Here is a 19,443-nt window from a genome sequence, read left to right on the forward strand (position 1 = left end):
GGCTGGGGGATGGGGTGGGAGATTTTGTGTCGGTGCTCCTTTTAGGCCTTTTAAATTTGCCTTGTATGCTCAAGTTGCATATATTTTTTAAAAACCCTCCAGCCTGTGTTGGAGGAGAGTGGAGGGAGCTGGGAGCCAGGACCAAGGGCACACTCAAAGCATGGAGGGAGAAGACAGTGCACCTAAAACCTGGCATCTCAGGCTAGAAGGGAATTCAGGATGGCAGAGACCACTCTCCACCCTGTCTAGACCCAAGCACAGTGGGACTTGCTATGTAGGCAGCTGATAGGTGCCCCAGGCTCCCAGCTGAGGTAACATGTATCATAGAAATAATTCTAGCCTTGGGATCCCTGCTCTGTTACCGAACTGATGTGTGAACTTGAACAAGCCACATGGCCTCGCTGGGCCTTGCCATGAAATGAGGATGATACATCCAAATTAAGGATTAGATGAGATGGCAAGGGTCTAGCCCACTCCAGCCCCAGGCTAGACCTGCACACAGGAGGATCAGGGAGACCGGAAGCCAGGGTTGGGGAGGAGATGCAGGAGCCCCCAGGCACCACATGGCCAGTTACCACATTCCAACTGCCCCTGCCTCAAACTCCCACCCTGGGGGCAAGTGGGAGGCTTAACTCTTACCAAATGCCATATCCTTCCTGAATGGCGATCAGTAGTAGCTGCCATCACTGAAAACACTGCATCTCTCAGAGTCGGGAAGCTGGAGTGGCCGGCATCTGCCATTCCCCACAGGCAGGCCCAATATGCTCTTAGCTTTCCTCAACCCATCAAATGGCATAATGCCCATCTGATTTTTTGTGGCCCTGAAAGCCATTTATCATCAGTAATAATAGCTGGCATTTATGGAACATATCCTTGGTGCCAGGGACAGTTCACATGCCTTAACTCATCTAATCCTCATGACAACCACACAGGCAGGTGAGATTCTCACCCCCACATTGTAGACGAGACGAGAGCCCAGAGGCTGAGACATGACTGTGAAAGAGCTTGTCAGCTCTCACTATTGATTTGTCACCAATGCTGTTGTAGTTCCATTTCAGCGTGGGCTCTTTTTGTGGAGCCAGGGAAGGTGCCAGGCTTTCTCACCAAGAGGATGGTGAAGCCCTAGAATGCAGAATGGGGGGTCTGGGGCTCTGGCTCCAGCTCTATTGCCTGCCAGTGAGAGCTTAGCTAAGTCCAACAAGGGGGTCTCAGTTTTAAAACTCATATTATGGAAAACAATATTTGAGTTTATTTTGAAGAACATGTGATAAAAGCTCTTTTTGTAAAAACACAGACCACTATGGAAATGTGAAGTTGTCATGCTGGCCTGGACCTGTCCTTTAGGGAGAAAGAAAGGAGCCCCAGGTATCCTTCTCAGGACTCAAGCCTAATGCCAGCTGCCTCTAAGGGACCCTGGAGGGCAGGAGCCTTGGTCATTTTCCATCTACTCCTGGCTTGAAGGGACAGAGGAATTAAGAGGATGAGCCTGAACAAGGCAGGTCTGGTGTGGACAGCACTGTGGATTCCTACGTCATTAGTCACTAATGACCACAGGCCTCGGAGTTACCCCAGCTCCTCTTTCTCCTCCCACCCCACACCCAGCCCATCAGCAGAACCCGAGCTCTACTTTCAACTACCCTGGTCCCTTACCTCCCTGAAGTAGCCTCTTCACTGGTCTTCCTGCCTCTGACCTTGTTTCTCTCTCTCTCTCTCTTACACACACTCACCTCCCTGCAGGTATAGCAGCCAGAGGGAAATTGGTAAAACCTGTCAGATCCCACCGCTGCCCTATTTGGAACCCTCCTGTGACTCCCCGTTTCCTCTGAGTATAAGTTCAATTCCTTGCCAAGAGGCCCTGCATAACCTGCTGTCTCACTCCTCACCCCTCCGCTCTTACCTTCCACTACTCTCACTGCCCTCCAGCTCCACTAACTTCCTTACTGTTCCAACCCCAGGACTGCCTGCTAAGATGGTCTCCCCCACTTCCCCTAACAGATCATTCAGGTCTGCTCAAATGTCATGACTTCCCTCCACTTAAACTTGCAACTCTGTTTCCACCCCCAGTACCTCCGACCTTCTCTCTTTCCTCACTCTATTATTCTCCACAGCCCTTGTCACCATCTGACAGGCCATCAACATTAGAATACTCATCATGTTTAGTGTCTTCCTCTCATACTAGAATATCAGCTCTGTAAGGTCAATGATTTTGTCTGTCTGGTTCTCTGCTGTATTTCCAGGATCCAGAGCAGTGCCTTGCACATAGTAAGTGCACAATACATTTTTGTTCAATGCACGAATAAATGCCAAGGACCTTCTAACGTAACAGATGAGGTTGTTGATACCTATTCTGTCTGCGTCCTATAGGATCCGTGAATGGGGAGGCCCCATCCTGAGAGCAGAATCATCCTGGGGGATCAGGGAGAAAGAGACCCTGGAAATGGACACTGGGGGCTGGCCAAGAGGTAGGAAAGGGGATGCCAGGAGAAGTAGGAGGCATGGAAACAGGACAGGTAGGATCTGTGTCACCCTCGTTATCGACATTTATTTAATGCCTGTTGTGTATAGGTGACTGTGTTTGGCTCTGGGGTACAGAATTCAGTGCTTCTGTATTTAATGAATGATTATTCCTTTAGAGCAACTACAACAACCATTTTTAAGTACCTACCATGTTCCAGACTCTTCATACACTTTATTTCTAATCCTCATAGCAACCCACTGAGACAGGCAGAGATTTCTCCATCTTCTCTGAGACTCAGAGAGGTTAAATAACTTGTCCAAGGTCACACAGCAGGGAGAAGGCACAGTCAGATCCATAAGTCCTTCCTCTGCCCGCTTCAGGTGCCCAGTCCAGAGCCAGCACTCCGTGGGTGTCACCCCAGCCCTCCTGGCCTAAGGGGACCAGCTCAGCTCAAACCAAGGCAGGGCCATGGAAAGGCAGAGCTGCCTCCTCCTCACCCAAGGTGGGTCTCAGGCCCCACAAACATTCCCAGAAGCTCCTTCACTCTTCACCTCACCCAGAGATGGGGCCACACAAGGACTCTTACCAGCTTCTGCTAGGGCTTCATATGCAACAAGGATCCATGCTCACTCCAGCTTCTGCTCCTTTGTTCATCCGTTCCCTCCTGCCTAGGATGCATGCTATCTTCCCTCCCATCACCTACCTCTCCCCAGAATAACCCTCCTCCCCTTCAAGAACCAGCTCAGTCCCTGAATACCCCAGTGTTTGCCTACCTCACTCCTACACCCTGGTGCAGCTCCTAGTCGCACCCTGCCACAAACCATGTCTTGCTGGTTCAGGGTGGCAACCTACTCTCCCAACAAGCCCAGTAACTCCCACCAGATTGTCACTAAGAGCACTGCCCCTGGGGCCAAACAGAATAACTGGGTTCAAATCCTGGCTTTGCCACTTGTTGGCTGTGTGGCTTTGGCAAGTTGCTTGAACTTGCTGTGTCTGTTTCCTCATCTGCAAATGGAAGTGATGATAACTACTCCGTGGACTTGGTGTGAGGATGAAATGAGTACCTGGTACTCAGGAAGCACCATTTAAACAACAACAACAACTACTACTACTACTACTACTATTATTATTATTACTACTACAGTGTTTATCAACCGTGCTTCTCACAACTGCAAAACTTTCAAAACAGGAGACTCTCATCTCTCTGGATGATGTCACACCCCCTTTTCCTCTCTGTGCCTAACATCCCAGCAGACCTTTGCTATGGATTGAATTGTGCCCCTTCGCAATTCATACGTTGATGCCCTACCTCCCAATGTGGCTGTATTTGGACTTTTAGGAGGAAAGTGAGGTCATAAGGATGAGGTCTTAATCGAACAGGATTGGTGTCCTTATCAGAAGAGGAGGAGAGAGATCTCTCTCTCTCTCCATGTGCATGCACTGAGGTAAGGCCACGTCTGGACACAGAGGGAAGTCAGCCATTTGTAAGCCAGGAAGAGAGGCCTCACCAGGAACCCAATAGACTGCCACCATGATCTTGGACTTCCAGGCTCCAGAATCTTGAGAAATAAATATCCATTGTTTAAGCAGCCCAGCCTATGATATTTTGTTCTGGCTGCTCGAGCTGACCAAGACACCCTTCAGTGACCGTTGGGCTTCACCTGGGACCCCCAGGTCTCTAGGTCTCCTGTGAAAAGATCCCAGGCCAAGCTTCCTCTGGCCTTCTCTTTGGGTTTAAACATCAGGCATCCCAACCATCATCTGCTCGGAGGTAAAGTCCCAGGGCTGTCCCCAAGGGGCCTCCCTTCAGAAATGATGAATCTCTAGGGATTGGGGGTGTGGGGAGGAAGACGATGAAAACACAAACAGGGGGACAGAGCGAGCCAGAGCCAGATCTCACCCAGAGAGGCCCCAGCAGAAGGGACCAGGTGGGCTTGCTGTAGCTTGGAAGGGTTTAAAGGCACTCCGCCTCAGTTCCGCCGGCTGGCCTCTCCCCCTCTTCTCCCTAACCCATTCCTTGGACTCTGATCTTTGGCCCTTTACCTTCCCTATCCTCTCCCTTCTTCCTCCAGCCCCACCAAACCCAGGCCCTCTCTCTTTCCTCTAGAAAATCATCCCAAAGGCAGCTCCTACACAAGCCTGCTCCCAGGCCAAGTGGAGGAGGCAAAATCCCATTCAGCCTCTAGGGAGACTCTAAGATGGCTCAGCAGGGAACAGATCGGCCCTCCCTGCATGGAGTATATACTCTAATGCAGGCAGAAAGCCAAGAAGTGAAAAAATATCGCCTTGTTAGGCGGTGACAACAGTTAAGAGGAAAATCAGGCAGGGTAAGAGGGTTCCAGCCTCAAGCAACGATGGCAGAAGTTGGGGTATACACAGCTCCCTACCCTCCTGATGGCTAAGTCTGAGGTGTTTCCCACACTGGTTCCTAAAGGTGCTCCTCGGGACCGATCCCTAGTTGCCCGCAGTGGGAACTGGCTTGACAAAGCACCCTGCCTATTTCACCTCCACACTCTCAGTGTCTCCGGAGACCCTCCTCCCAAATGAACTGCTCTAATCAGATCCTTGTCCCAAGCTCAGCTTCTGGGGGGAGCTCAAACTGAGACACCACAGATGGGGAGGCAGGAGTGGAAGCTGGTAGAAAGACAGGCCCCGTCCTCTCTGCTCTGGGTGCATCTCTTTCCTCGAGACTAGTCAGCCCACACTTGGCCCCTCTGCAGAGGTCTGTACTGTCCTGAGCCCTGTGCATCTGTGGCCTCCTGGAGGGTGGGGGCCAGGTCTGGTCACTCTGTGGGCAATGCTTCTGGTGGGCGTGCAGCAGGCTTTCCCACAGAACAGTGGAATGGAGTCTAACCAGGCCCCTTCCTGGTCAGCAGCACTGGGAATGGGATGCATACAGCTCACTCTCCTCCCCTTCCTGGCCAGGTAGAGCTGTCCTGGCCATGGCTTGAGCAGAAAAAGGCAAGAAGGATAGACCCAGTCCATGCAGGATATCCTGCCAAACTCGATGCCTCCAGGGCAACTTCCCAGCCACAGGGGCATTAGATCCCTTCCCCTGTGAGGGCTGAATCACAGGGCCTCCGTTATAGCATGGAGGCAGAGGCCAGTCGCCGAGGCAGAGACTCCTGGCTTTAAATTGCAGACCTGATCCTTACGGTGCAGCCCTGGGCCAAAGCAGGACGCAAGACAGAAAACTCCCTGCCCTTGTGGAGCTGACATTCCAAAGGGGCTAAACAGACAAGAAACCAGATGAATAAGTAAATGATCAAATGTATTAGAAGGTGACAAGGGATGTGGAGAAGAATAAGACAGGGAAGGGGACAGGGAGGGATGGTGGGGGTTAGGAGTGAGGCTGTTTTACACAGGATGGTCAGAGATGGCCATTCTCAGAAAGTGACATTTCAGCAAAGACCCAAAGGAAGTGAGGGAGGGAGTCATGCAGGAATCCGGGGGAAGAGCATCCAGGCAGAGAGAACAGCCAGCGCAAAGGCCCTGAGGCAGAAGCATGGCTGCCATGGTTGAGGAACAGGGGGCCAAGCAGCTAGAGCAGAGTGAGTGAGGTGCAGAGGGGTGGGGTGAGGTCAGGAGACTGGGAGAGGATGCAGGTCACACGGGGCCTTGTAGATCAGAGTAGGGCCTTTGACTCTTTCCCCAACTGAGTGAGATGGGAACTACTGCAGGGTTTGAGAAGAGGTGGGATGTGATCTGGCTTAGGTGGAAGAGCAAGTTACAGGGGGATGAGGAGGACAGGGAATCCGCTGGCAAGCAGCTGCAGTCGTCCCGATGAGGAAAAATGGGGGCTCACCCAAGGTGGTAATTTAGCTGGAAGCAATGAGAAGGGGTTGGCATCTGAAAACACTGTGACATTAGAGCCAACAGGATTTGCTGATGGTTTGAAGGTGAGTGTGAGAAGGAGTCAATGATGGCTCCAGGGTCTGGGCCTAAGCAGCTGGTAGGTGGAGAACACAGCAGGAGGAATGATTTGGAGGAGACAGGAGCTCAGTTTTGGAGCCCTGAGTTACCCATTAAGAGCCAAGCAGAGATGTCTCCTTATTCTACCCCAGAGCTCCTGCATTGGGGGCCATGTGGGGGGGGTCAACCTGGGGCCCAAGTGGTTTCTTCCAGTCCCAGGACCCCTGAGCCCCAGGCCTCTGAGTGCTCCTGGGCCCTCTCTCAGCTCCCTTTGACATGGAAAAGGCTACTGGGGGAGGGCCCCAACCTGGCTTCCAGGCAAGTGCCCTGGGCAGTGGGCCCACTGGGTGCAAAGGGGTGGGGCTGGGAAATATGCCCTCCGGATATATGAAAGCCTGGGAAATATGGAAGCTATTCTAGTGGGCTCACTGCCCCAGAGTCTGGGGACAAGAGAGTGTAGGAGAGAGTCAGAACAAGCAAAGACAGACCCTAGGGACCCATTGGAAAGAAAAAAAATAAGGAGAGGGAAATGTGGCCTAGAGAAGGCAAGCCAGGGGTAGGGGAGGTCAGGGCCAGGCCTGGAGGGTTTGGGGAAGAAACAGTTCCTTCTAGTTCTTGCCAAAAGAGTCTGCTCTTCAGGCCTCACCAGCCTCCTGTTCTGACTGGGAAGGAGGCAAGCCCAGCTGCAAATGCCAATGCCAGGCCCAGGCCCTGGTAGGGAGGAGGGAGATAGGGTTCAGAGAAGCAGGGGCAGATGGTGATAGTGTACATGGGTTATATGGCTGCCAGCTCCTGGACAGATCTGCACTCCCCACCTGAGACCTGCCCTCTCACCCTCGGGCCCTTAACCCCAAAGCAGGAGATCCCTGTGCCTAACATTCAGCAGGTGCAACGAACATTTGCAGAAGTGAACAGAGCTATGTCAGCTTCTCAGCACAAAATCTTCTACCTTATTACAGGCCCAGGGACCCCTCCTCAGCTCCTGCCAAGGTCCTCTGACCCCCAAGTGCCCAGGGGAAGAAGCTCCACAACATGGTGCCAGGGTCAGCAAAGGACCAGCCAAGCTCTCAGTGGGTGCTGGGTAGAGAAGACAGGCGGAAGGGGGCAGACCCTTTGCCTCCCAGGTACTCTAGGCACGCTCAAGGTTGCACACACGAACCCCCTAGGATTGCCCCTTGGCTAGGATTGCCTCCCCACACAGGCCAAGGCTGTTCAGTTCAGTCCCAGGGCAAATCCGGACCAGGCGCACCCCACACACTGCACCACAGGCCCATCCTGCCCCTCTGTACCCAGAGCAGAGGCAGTACAGCCCAGTTCCTCCCCAGGCCCCAGCCCCACCTCTGTCTGAGCAGCAGCAGAGGCTCCTCCGCAGTGCCCAAGCTCCCCCAGCAGCAGCAGGAGTCTGTCTCTGAAAGCAATGCAGCAAAGGGACAGAAATTGGGGGGAGGGAGGGCCACAGGCACATCCACCGGGGCCTGCTCTCCTGTACCCCAACATGGGGACTCTGAGCTTGCTGGGGTGGGACAGGGGTCCTTTGGGAGATCTGAGGATCTAGGACTGCAGGGAGAATAAGGAGGGGAAGGGCCTGAGCTTGGGGGGAAAGGAGAAACATGCCTCCTCCCTGACCAGAGGTTTCTAAGTCCAATGCCTGAGACCATGGGGCCAGCTAGGAGGCTGTCGGTGCAGGGGGTGGGACTGAGCCTGCTGGTTCCAAATGGCCAGGGCCTACTAGTGTCCTGAATGGGGGTGGGGGACATCCTCACTTCTCCCTGTCGCCCACCCTCTCAAGCCTCAGCCTGTGAAGGGATGGCACTGTGGGTTCCTGGAAGCCCCAGCCCCTCTCAGCTCACTTCCCCCAGAGAAGTGGGGCATCTCTACAGTCAGGACCTGTGGCAGTGATGGGGAGAAGGATGGAAGTGCAGAAGAGGAAAGGCAACAGAGGACAGTCCTCCTGATGGTGAGGACCCAGGTTCTGAAGAGTGCCTCCAGGATGCTGGCTGCTCCCCACCCATCCACTGGCCCTGGCCCCTCTGGCCCCTCTGCTTACTACCAGGTGCTCCTGGTAGGAAGGCAGGAGCAGCCCGGGGGCCCCACTCTCCATGAAGCCTACTCCAGCCATCCCCATCCGGATGCCTACCTGGGCCTGTCTTGGTACCAAGCCAGGGGCAGGTAGGAGCGCACTGCCCCCGCTGGGCCAGGCCAGGGCCAGAGGGGCTGGCTGTCCTCCTCCTTCTCCGTGGTGGTAGGCAGGGAGGGGGCCTAGTGCCCGGGCTGGGGGCTCTGTCCTGTTGGGTTCCCTGCACCGCTCGCTCAGGAAGGCAGCAGCAGCGCCAGAGCTGCAGAAGCCAGCTCCCCGCCCCCCACCACCGCCTCCTCCCCTCCCTCCTCCCGACCCGCCTCCATCTCCAGCCACCCACCTCCTTCTGCTCGTTTCTATGGCAACTGGGCAATGCTCGCACAGACAGCCTCCCTCCTATGTACACCAGGGGACGCCCGCCTTCTACGTGGCGCCTGCATCACACTGGCAAGTGTGCACACTTCACCTTCACAGAGATGCTGGCGGACACATAGGCTCACATGGCCACCCTAGACTGTTGGGGGAACGCTGCTCCAGCCTCTTTCCTCTCTTTCCTCTCAAGGCCCTGCCTCCTGCTATCCCTACTAGACACTGTAAGCTGCACTTTTCCATGCACTTCCTTCAGGTCCTTAAAATCTGACTGCGCGCTGCTCTGCAAATATTTCTATTTGCTCATTCATTCATTCACCTTCGGTCATTACTCAACATCTTATTTTGAGTATTTTCTGGGTCAGGCTGAATGTGAGATGTTTATCCACAGCCTCACTCCATGATGTCCCCTGCCCATTTTACAGATTGGAAACTGAGGCCCACAATAGTAAAATAACTTTTCTGAGCATCCAAGGCTCCTGGGCTCATTTTGGTAGTGAGGCCTTGTGATTCCAACTCTGGTGCTTCTCCCACATGTCACAGCTGTCACACAGCCCTCAGAGCAGACATCAAAGCTCACACTACACACACGTGATCCATACATGCCAACATGTATTCATGCACATGTGCACTCCAAACAACATACTTACATATACAAAAAGCCATGACACATATTTGTGTACAGGCATTTTCACAAGCCTGTGTATCTACCTGTACGTGCACAGGTAACACACACATATACATATATATAACTGTAACACTAATATCAGTGCACAAACATCTTAAGACGTGCACACACATCTATAAGGATGCGGAATATACAACACACAAACCCTTCCTACACTAAATCACAAACTTTGCCTCATTTGAAGGCATCGATGACACAGTAAAAGTGTCCCAATCAGGGAATTAAATAATGAGCCACTTCTGGGGACAAGATCTGACTCTGCTCTGCACCCCTCTCTAGGGATCATACACTAATCTGCCCACTTTGTCTCAGCTCTGCTGCTAGAGGGGACTGGGGTGGGGGTGGAGACAGGGTCCACTCTCCCCCATTCCCCACTCTCATTCTCAAAGTCCTCTCCCTAGTCCAGACTAGATCCTACTTAAAGCCCTTCAGCCTAGGGGGGCTCACAGATATCCTCACCCTCCTTCCTGGTTGCTGTCCAGTCCTGGGCCTTGGAGCTATAGAGTAAAATGGGCCCTTCCCTGTCAGAGGGAATTCCATGCTTCAGACAGTCCTGCTACCCCACAGAAGGGACAACATCCAGTGGGGGCGGTGGGGCGAGGGTGGGGAACTAAGTAGGGACTGGGTCCCAGGATGCATACCATGTCCCACAGGATGCCCTGTCCCTACCCCGTCACCACCTCAGAGGACCTCAGGCAGGGGTCACTGCAGCCCCTGTGCTCCAGGGCAATTCTCAGGGACCCCACACAGCCCAGAAGCACAGATACAACTGGAAAGAACCAGAAACCCACTGAAAATTAAGCAAGAAGCTGCCTGTTAATGATAGCCTCTTCATATTTCATCCCGTCTAAGATCTCTCCCAACCATCAGACTGATGCCAATTGAATCGGACATGCTATAAATTGTATGAAACATCCTAATATCAGAGATGTCAAATGTAAGGTGAAAAATCATCTTGGAATAGATGAAACAGGGCATTTCATTCATTCAACAGATATTTACTATGTACCCACTATGTGCGTGGGGCTGTTTTAAGTGCTGGGACACAGCTATGGGCCAGAGTTCCGGCCTTCCAGTTGACGAGTTAGTGAACTTACTGAACTCCTATTCTCTTGTAGCCTGTGTGGCTATCACAGTAGCCCTGCAGGTCAAGTCACAGGACTGATAAGGAAACAGGGACTCTGAGAGACTGAGCAATTCGCCCGAGGTGACAAAGTTATTAAATGCCTGGGCTGAGATTTGAATCCTCTGCCTGCCAAGTTTTTTCCAATGTTCCACATTGGTTCCATTCAGATCTAGTTGGGAAACATGACAACAGCTACCCAGTTTCTGGGAGTTCCAGGGTAAGTATGCTTCTCATCCTTAGATCAAAGCCAGGACAGGGTCCTATATACTTGAAATGCCAATCAAGTAGTGGGCATGAGTGAGGACCCCAAAATGACAGGTAACTTCCAGCCTGGCCTTCCTTGAGCCAGAAGGCTGCCACTGGGCATCCCCAAGCCTGGAGGTCCTCAGCAGAGGGTCAGGTTGAGGATACTTACTGAGCACCTGCTAAGTCCGTGGCATGTCTGGGAGAATAGGGATACTTGGCACCTGAGAGAAGTGGCTCCCTGGAGAACAAGGAGACCTCAGCTAGGGGACAAAGAGGGATTGAGTTTCCAGAGGCTGTAAACAGAGCCCCCTGCCCACCTGCTGGCCCCCAGCCCCAGATCATCTTTCTTCTAAAAAGGCGACTCCATCCAGGGATACAAAAGACAACTGCCCCCCACCTAACCCTCCATTAGCCTGATCTGGCCCCATCTGCTGCCTGGCAGACCCTAGGGTTCTGCCCTCCCGCACTCAAGACAGGCTCCGTGGCAGAAAGTGACCCCTCTGTCACTCCCTGCTTCCTCAGCCCAGGAAGCATCCACCCTTACCCCACCCCCACTGTCAGCCTGATCCAGCCTCATCTGCTGTCAGGAGGGACCGCCAAGTCACCCATCTGCAGCCCGGTATTCCTCTCCTTACAGGTCTGACAGGCCCAAAGACTCCACCCCCAAACACGCACACACCCCACTCCTGACCCCATCCCTTGTTCCTGGACCTTAACCATGTTCCAGTCCACAGGCAGGATCAAACTACAAATGAGGAGGTGGCCTCGCCCAGGCCACAGAGCAACTGCCCTTGTGCCCCAAAGAGAAGCTGAGCCCTCTGTCACCTCCTCCTTGCCCAACTCAAAGAGCATTCACTGCCCGCCCTGCTCCAAGACGGCAGTTATCCCACATGTTCCCAGGGCAAATGCAATCAGGGCTCATTAGCTGCTACTTTGCATCTTATTTACATAATGTTCCCATGATTGTCAAAATGTCAGGATCCTCCCCAAACCCTGGCCCATGGCTATCCAGCAATGGATAAATAAAATGGATAAGGCTCTCCTGAAGGTCTATGTGGGGCTAAACATGTGGGGACTGGAGGATTAGAGGGAAAAAAAACAAGGGCAACTTCAAGTTTCAGAACCTGAAAAGAGCCCAGAGGAAGGGCAATAGATACTTACTGAGCACCTGCTAAGTCCGTGGCATGTACTTTACCCACTTGCTTTCCACAATGAACAATTTTACAGGTGTGGAAACCGAGGCTCAGGTGGGTTAAGACCTTGCTACTCAAAGTCTGGGTCCCACCTGGGAGCTGGGAAGACATGCAGCTTCTCAGGTCCCAACTCCAAACCTTCTGAATCCAAATCTACACTGTCACAAGATCCCAGGAGAAGAGAGTGGGAGGAGTACCAGGTTAAGGAACTTGCCCTATGATACACAGCCAAAAGATGACACTGGTGTTGAACCGAGGCGTGTGTGACTAAATCCCATGCCAGTGTCTTAAATACATTTAATAAATATTTTCAGAGCACCTACTATGTGCAGCACTGCTCTAGGGAGTGGGACACAGCACATAACCCCAAGATAACCTCATGAATGTTTCGTGCCAAAAGGAGAAGACAGACAACAAATAAACAATAGAAGTGCATGTGGTGATCACTACTGTCAAGAAAAATAATGAGGGGTAAAGAGATAGAGAGGTTGAGTGGGGTGGTTTTAGAATCCCTCTTTGAAGAGATGACATTTGAACAAAGATCTAAATAAAGGGAGAAAAGGAGGTCTGTGATGATTTGGGGGAAGAGTGTTTCTGGCAGAGGGAACAGCAAGGGCCAATGTCCTGAGGTAAGAGTAAGCTAGGCACATTGAAGGCACCCCAAAACTGAATGGACAGATGGGGTGTGGGGTGGACAAGGGATGGCAGAGAGTAAGTAGATAAGGTAAGAATAAAGAAGAAGCAGGCAGGGGCCAGAGCCTGTAGGTCTTGTAGGCCATAGTGAAGACTCTGGATTTTATTCTAAGTATGAAGGGAAGCCATTGGTGTTTTGGATCAAGGGGCGAGGTCGGGGGAGAGGACCTAATTTATGTTTTTAAAAGATCTCTGTGGCTTTTATGTGGCAGTGACTAGAAAGGGGCGAAGGCTAAAGCAAGGAAACCAATTAAGAGGCTTTTGCAATATTTATTCCCAGCAGAAATGAGTGCTTGTGGTCACTAAAACATATGCCCAAGAACGTTTGTAGCAGCTTTGTTCTTATTATCACCAAACTAGAAGCAACCCATCCACAGAAGGATAGATAAACAAATTGTGTGGTTTATTGCATGGAGTAAGGGTAGTTTGCTTTTCCACTGTGCAGATTCTACCATGTGATTTGTTCACACAGTTGAATACCACACGGCAATGAAAAACATCAAACTACACATAACTACATAGAAAAATCTCCTACGGCCATGCCACCCTGAACAAGCCCGATTCTGTCTGATCTCAGAAGCTAAGCAAGGTTGGGCCTGGTTAGTACTTGGATGGGAGACCACCTAGGAAGACCAGGTGCTCTAGGCATAAAAAATAAGGGACTGTAAGCTGACAAGGTCCTTGCAATCTGTGAGGCCAACCAAGGGTTGCCTCATCTAAAAAAAAAATAAAGAAAAAGAAAAATCTCCAGACATCTTGCTGGGCAAGAGAAGCCAAACTTAAAAGAACATACACAGTGGATTCTATTTATATGAAGTTCAAGAACAAGTAAATCTGGACTTCTGATTCTGGGGAAAGCTGCACTTTCCTCTATTCCTCCTGCAAAGTACAGCTAAAAACCCTGGACCTCTTATATAAAACAAACATATAAAGACTCTAAAGGGAGAGAGAAGAAGGCAGACTGACTAGGGACCTCAGGACCCAAGGAATGACACAGCAATGAGTTCTCTGCTTTTTTTCCCCCTCAACTCAACATATCCCAGATTTGTTGCTGGAGAAGTCAGCAACCAGAAATACCAATGTGTGTGAACAAAAACGGCTCCAAGAAAAGGCTGCCCTCTCGAGCCAAAGGACTAGGAAAGTCACTGTCTGGCAAGACAAAAACTATTAAAACAATAAATGCCCTACTCTAGCCAAACACCATAAGAAAAATTGCAACTCGAGCCAGACCACCACCACCACCACGAGCAGGGGCTGAGTAGACAGCTGGGCTTGGCTGTAACCAGTGCCCCATCCCCCACCACCAAGGGTGGTTACAGAGAAGAATGAGTGGGGAGCTGGGACCTTCATACCCACCCGGTAGTAATAAGATGCCCTCCCCTCCATTCTGGATTGGTATCAGAGGAGGCCTGGTCAGGACCGTCACCATCCCCCAGCAGTAACAGGTCAGTGAAGACCACACGGGGAGCAGTAATGAGGTATCTCTCTCTTTCCAGGCAGGGAGGTGCTGGTGGAGGTCCAATGGAAAGCCAGAACTCCCACCTTTGCCCAGCAGTAAGGAGGCACCTCTGTCCCCCACCAGGGTGTCAACTAAAGTCAAGTGGGGAATCTGGACTTCCATCTCCATCTACCACCAGGGCTGCTAAGAAACAAGGTTAAACTAAGAACCCATGTCTCATAACATAATATCCTGATGTCCAGGATTCAAAAAAAATCATCTGCCATGCCAAGAACTAGGAAAATATCAACCTGAATGAGAAAAGGCAACCAACAGATGCCAACACCAAGATGACACAAATACTGGAATTATCTGACAAGGATGTTAAAGCTGAAATCTTAAAAATGTTTCTATCGGAAATTATGAATACACTTGAAACAAATGAAAAAAGAGGAAGCCTTAGCAAAGAAATAGAAGATATAAAGAAGAATCAAATTGAAATTTTGGAACTGAAAGCTTAGATGAGCTCAACAGCAGAATGGAACAAGAGGGGAAAGATCAGTAAACCTGAAGATAGAAAAATAGAAATTAGCCAATCTGAATAACAGAGAGAAAATGAACTGAAAAAAAAAAAAAAATGACTACTGCCTCAGGAAACTGTGGGCCTATAACAAAAGATCCAACATTCTGTTACAGTCCCAGACGGAGAGGAGAAAGAATGTGCAGCCAAAAAAGTATTCAAAGAAACAGTGGCTGAAAAATCACACTCAGATTTGGCAGAAGACATATATCTACAGATTTAAGAAGCTTATAAACTCCAAACAGGTAAACTATTAGAAATCCTCTCCAAGACACAACAGAATCAAACTCCTGAAAACTAAAACCAATCAAAAATCCTAAAAGCAGAGAGAGAAAGATGACACCTACCCAAAACAGAAAAAAATTCAATGACAGCAGATTTCTCATCAGAAATCATGGAGGCCAGAAGTGGCAGGATATGTTTTACTTGCTAAAAGAAAAGAACTGTCAGCTTAGAATACTAAACCAAGTGAAAATATCCTTTAGGATATAAGGAGAAATCAAGACATTCTCAGATGTAGGAGAACTAAGAGAATTTGTTGTTAGCAGACCTACCCTAAAAGAATGGCTGAAGAAAATTCTTGAAACAGAAAGGAAATGTTGAAAGAAGTAATCTTGTAGCACAAGGAAGAGAGAACAACAGAAAGAGCAAAAAATATGGGTAAGGATGGTAGACTTTCCTCATCCTCTTGAGTTTTCTAAATTATGTTTGAGGGTTGAAGCAAAAATTACGACATTGACCGATGTGTTTCTCAAAGTATGTAAAGAAAGTGCTTATTAAAATTACAAGTGGGGGAGGGTAAAAGGACTTAAAGGGACATAAATTTTCTACACTTTGCTTGAACTGGTAAATACCGACACCAATAGACTGTGATAAGGTGTGTGTGTGTGTGTGTATACTATATATATATCTCTATATCTATATACTATATATATATCTCTATATATAGTATACACACACACGCATAACATACATACCTAGGAGAATCACTAAAAAAATCTATACACTCAAAAACACTATAGATAAATCAAGAATGGTCAAATCTAATCTATAGAGATAGAAGTCAGAACAGCAGTTGCTTCTGGAAGCTGTCAACAAGAGGGAGCATGAGGGTGCCTTCTGGCATCTTGGAAATGTTTTGTCCTCATCTGAGTGGTGATTTCACAGGTGTTTACATATGTATAAATGCATTAAATTGCATATCTAAGATTTGTGAACCTCATTGTATATATGTATATACTTCAATTAAAAATTTAAGAAGCAGGTACTGCAATAGCCCAGGAGAATGATGATGGTGCAATGGTGAAGTCTGATTCAGGGCACCCTCTGGAGATGGAACCACAGGCCTTGCTGTAGTTTGGATGGACTGTCCCCCATGCCACCACTCCCATGAACACCACCACTCACTTTCTCACCTCTGGTATCCCAGGGAAATTAAATTGAACAAGGATGATCACAATCATAGTCTGACACAGCAACTTACACCAGGTTTAGTCTAGGCATACAGATGGTGCTCAGTGCACACTCCAGTATGGCCAACAGTACTGATAATAAAGATAACCCCTCACTTCCATCTGGTGGTTCAGATTCACAGAGCCCTCTCCTCTCCATTAATCTCTGGAGTCTGTACTCATCTCTGTTACACACAAGGAGATGAGGAATGGGAGAAGGAATTTCTCCAAAGTCACACAGCTCGTGGCAACTTGAATTAGGCCTTTTCCCCTTCCAGGGATTCTCGAGCTTTAGCAAGAATCAGAACCCTCTGGAGGTTTATATGAAATGGAGATTCTGGCTATAGCCACAGATTCTAATTCAACAGGGCTTTCAGCTGTCTACCTATTACTACATAATAAAGCTCACCAGAATTTAGTGACTTAAAACAACAATGATTTATTATATTTTGTGATTCTGTGGGTTGGCTGGGTCCAGCTGGGTGGTTCTTCTCTTCCACATGGCCTCAAATGGGGCTAAAATGTCCAAAATGGCTTTTTCACTCACATGACTAACCCTCGGCTGAGATGGCTGAAGTAGCTGACAGCTGGGCTCCTGTCCCTCCATTTCCCCGCCCCCTCTCTCTGTCTTTACCCCCACGTATCTCCAGTAGGGTACCTGCACCTTCTTACATGGGAGCTCAGGGCTTCAAAAGCAAACATTCCAAACAGGCAACTTCACTGTGAGCACTTATCTACCAAGCTTCTCCTTCTATCATGCTGACCAATGTCTTATTGGCCAAAAGGAAGTCACATGGCCAAGCCCAGAGTCGGTACAGATTATTAATGCAGTAATTGTGTATGTTGCGGGGGTGAGAGAAGATGGGAGTGGGGGTGCTACAGAGTGTGACTAGCAGGAAGTGAGGTTCATGGTTGAGGTATGGAGCACCAAACTGACTAAGGAGTACCAAACTACCACAGTAGGTCTGTGGTAGGGCCCAAGAATTTGTAATTTTTATGACCTTATTCCTAGGTAGTCCCCCATTGTGATACGGATGTTTCAGTGACCACAGTGCAAGAACCGATCCTTGCCTACAACATTTATTCTATAATGTCGACATCAAAGAGGCTTTTAAATCTTCCCACCTATTCCAGTCACTGATCAAAGGAAATGCCACACAAAATCACTGTCCTGGGTGGCTGACTGAGCCCAGGGCAGACACCTACACAGTGGTACAAAAGAACGCTGTTTGAGCATAGGGAATATAGTCAATAATATTGTAATAATTATGTGTGGTGTCAGATAGGTACTAGACTTATTGGGGTGATCACTTTCTAAGTTATATAAATGTCTAATCACTATTTGACATTTGTACACCCAAAACTAATAATATTGTATGTCAACTGTAATTGAAAAAATTTTTTAATTATTTTTTTAAAAATGCTGTTCAGACATTGGCTTCAATGAGCATGGGACTCTGGCTTTTAGTCCTGACTTGGCTCCATTCCAACCAAGTGGCTTTGCACAGGCCACTCTCTTCAAAGTTAGGGGTTTGGACCAGGTTAGCAATTTCTAACCTCTACACCACCGAGGGACCCTTGTATTTTGTCATCCAAAGAACTCGATGTTTAGAAGGATTTTTCTCTACCAAACTACATGTGCTGGTAATTTTTTTAAACTGGAAAACGAATGGCTTTTTACTCAATTATCAGGTAGAGTTTCTGATCGGCATGAGATAACCAACATTCCTATAACAAACAGAAAATTCCCTCCAAAAGCAAAGGGCTCTGAGGTATTAGATAGACTGGGCTGCCTCCGCTTGGGAAATGCTCATTTGGGGTACAGCTTTTTGCAATATTCAAAATAACTGAGTACCTCTCTGGAATTACAAGGGCTTTCAGCTGAGATCAACCAGACAGTGTGTCCTATAAGTAAGACCTGCGCAGCTCTGAGCACTCTGAGGGGCCCACCGTGAGTCAGCACCCCGCCAAGTCTCACGGGAAAACTCAGGGCGTTGAAGGTGGCACTATCCATTGACTATTTAAATTTAAGCTAAATAGAATTAAATAAAATTGAAATTTTAATTCCAAAAAAAAATAAAAATAAAAAAAAATTCCTCGGTTGCACAAGCCACATTCCACATGCCCAGCAGCCACATATGGCTAGTGGCTACCATACCGGACAGTGCAGATATGGAACATTTCCACCACTGTAGGAAGTTCAAACGGACAATGCTGGGCAGTATGGTCAGAAAATGCAAATGTAGGCATGTCCAACGTTAGACACCTGATGGGGCCCAAAAGGAGAGTTCCTACACACGAAGTCTAGCTCCACTGCTCATATGATACGACAAAGATGCATTTCTTGGGAAAAAATTAATTGGCTCTGAAACAGTGCAAAAATCACACTTAGGGATGCAGCAAACTTTTAACATCACACACTAAATTTAGAGATAAGACGATTAAGCTTCTGATAAAACTGCTTTACCAAGAATGGTAATTATTAGAGGAAGCCACCAAGTATGACCCCTGCCATAAAGTACTTTCCTCATTAGTTCCCCTACCCCTCCAAGAGAAGAAAGGCCTAAGGGTTTCTCACCTTTGGCATGAGTGACATTTTGGGCTGGATCACCCTTTGTTGAGGGGCTGTCCTGTGCACTGTAGGATGTTTGGCAGCATCCCTGTCCTCTACCTATTAGATGCCAGTAGCACCCACCTCTGAGTTGTAATAACCAAAAATGTCTTCAGACATCACCAAATGTCTCTTGGGGGTGAGGGGGCAAAATCAATCAAGTTGAGAACTGGCTTAAACTCTAAACCAGTGGTTCTCAAACTTGAACGTGTAACAGAATCATCCAAAGGACTTGTTAAAACACAGATTATCGGGCCTCACCCCCAAAGTTCCTGATTCAGTAGGTCTGTGGTAGGGCTTGAGAATTTGTATTTCTATTGAGTGGTCAAGGCTCCTGGTCAAGTGACCCCACTCTGAGAACCATTGGTCTTAGTCATTAGTGACAATCCTGTTCCCCTGAACAGTTAGACCAGAGGGAAAGGGCTTCCATGAAAAGTTTCCTTGTTGATGATAAGAGACTTGGAAAGAAATAGTCCCTATCTTCCTGGACATTGTGGAGTCTGCACGTGTTATCTGGAGCCGTGGCAGCTATCCTGTGACCACAGGCAAGCTAGCTTGAGGGCCAAACCTACCCACTAAGGATAAAAAGAGCTGGTTCCTA

General features: G+C 49.0%; 1 protein-coding gene and 1 pseudogene across 5 annotated transcripts in view; one reads left to right on the plus strand and one right to left on the minus strand.

Moving 5' to 3' along the window:
- The window catches only part of PACSIN1 (protein kinase C and casein kinase substrate in neurons 1), a 78,395-nt gene that overhangs the window by 8,694 nt on the left and 50,258 nt on the right, over nt 1-19,443 (minus strand). Inside the window, exon 1 of one of the 5 annotated variants that reach the window (XM_039856163.1) lies at nt 8,508-8,719. The exons of the other annotated variants lie outside the window; for them this stretch is intronic. The gene's annotated coding sequence lies outside the window, so the exon portion shown is untranslated. Of the gene's footprint in view, nt 1-8,507; nt 8,720-19,443 lie in introns of those variants that run through there. 5 annotated transcript variants of the gene reach the window in all.
- Nucleotides 13,292-13,410, plus strand: LOC120597752 (uncharacterized; annotated as a pseudogene).

This window comes from Pteropus medius, unplaced genomic scaffold (assembly GCF_902729225.1).
Source record: "Pteropus medius unplaced genomic scaffold, Ma_sr-lr_union100, whole genome shotgun sequence".
Lineage (NCBI taxonomy): Eukaryota > Metazoa > Chordata > Mammalia > Chiroptera > Pteropodidae > Pteropus > Pteropus medius.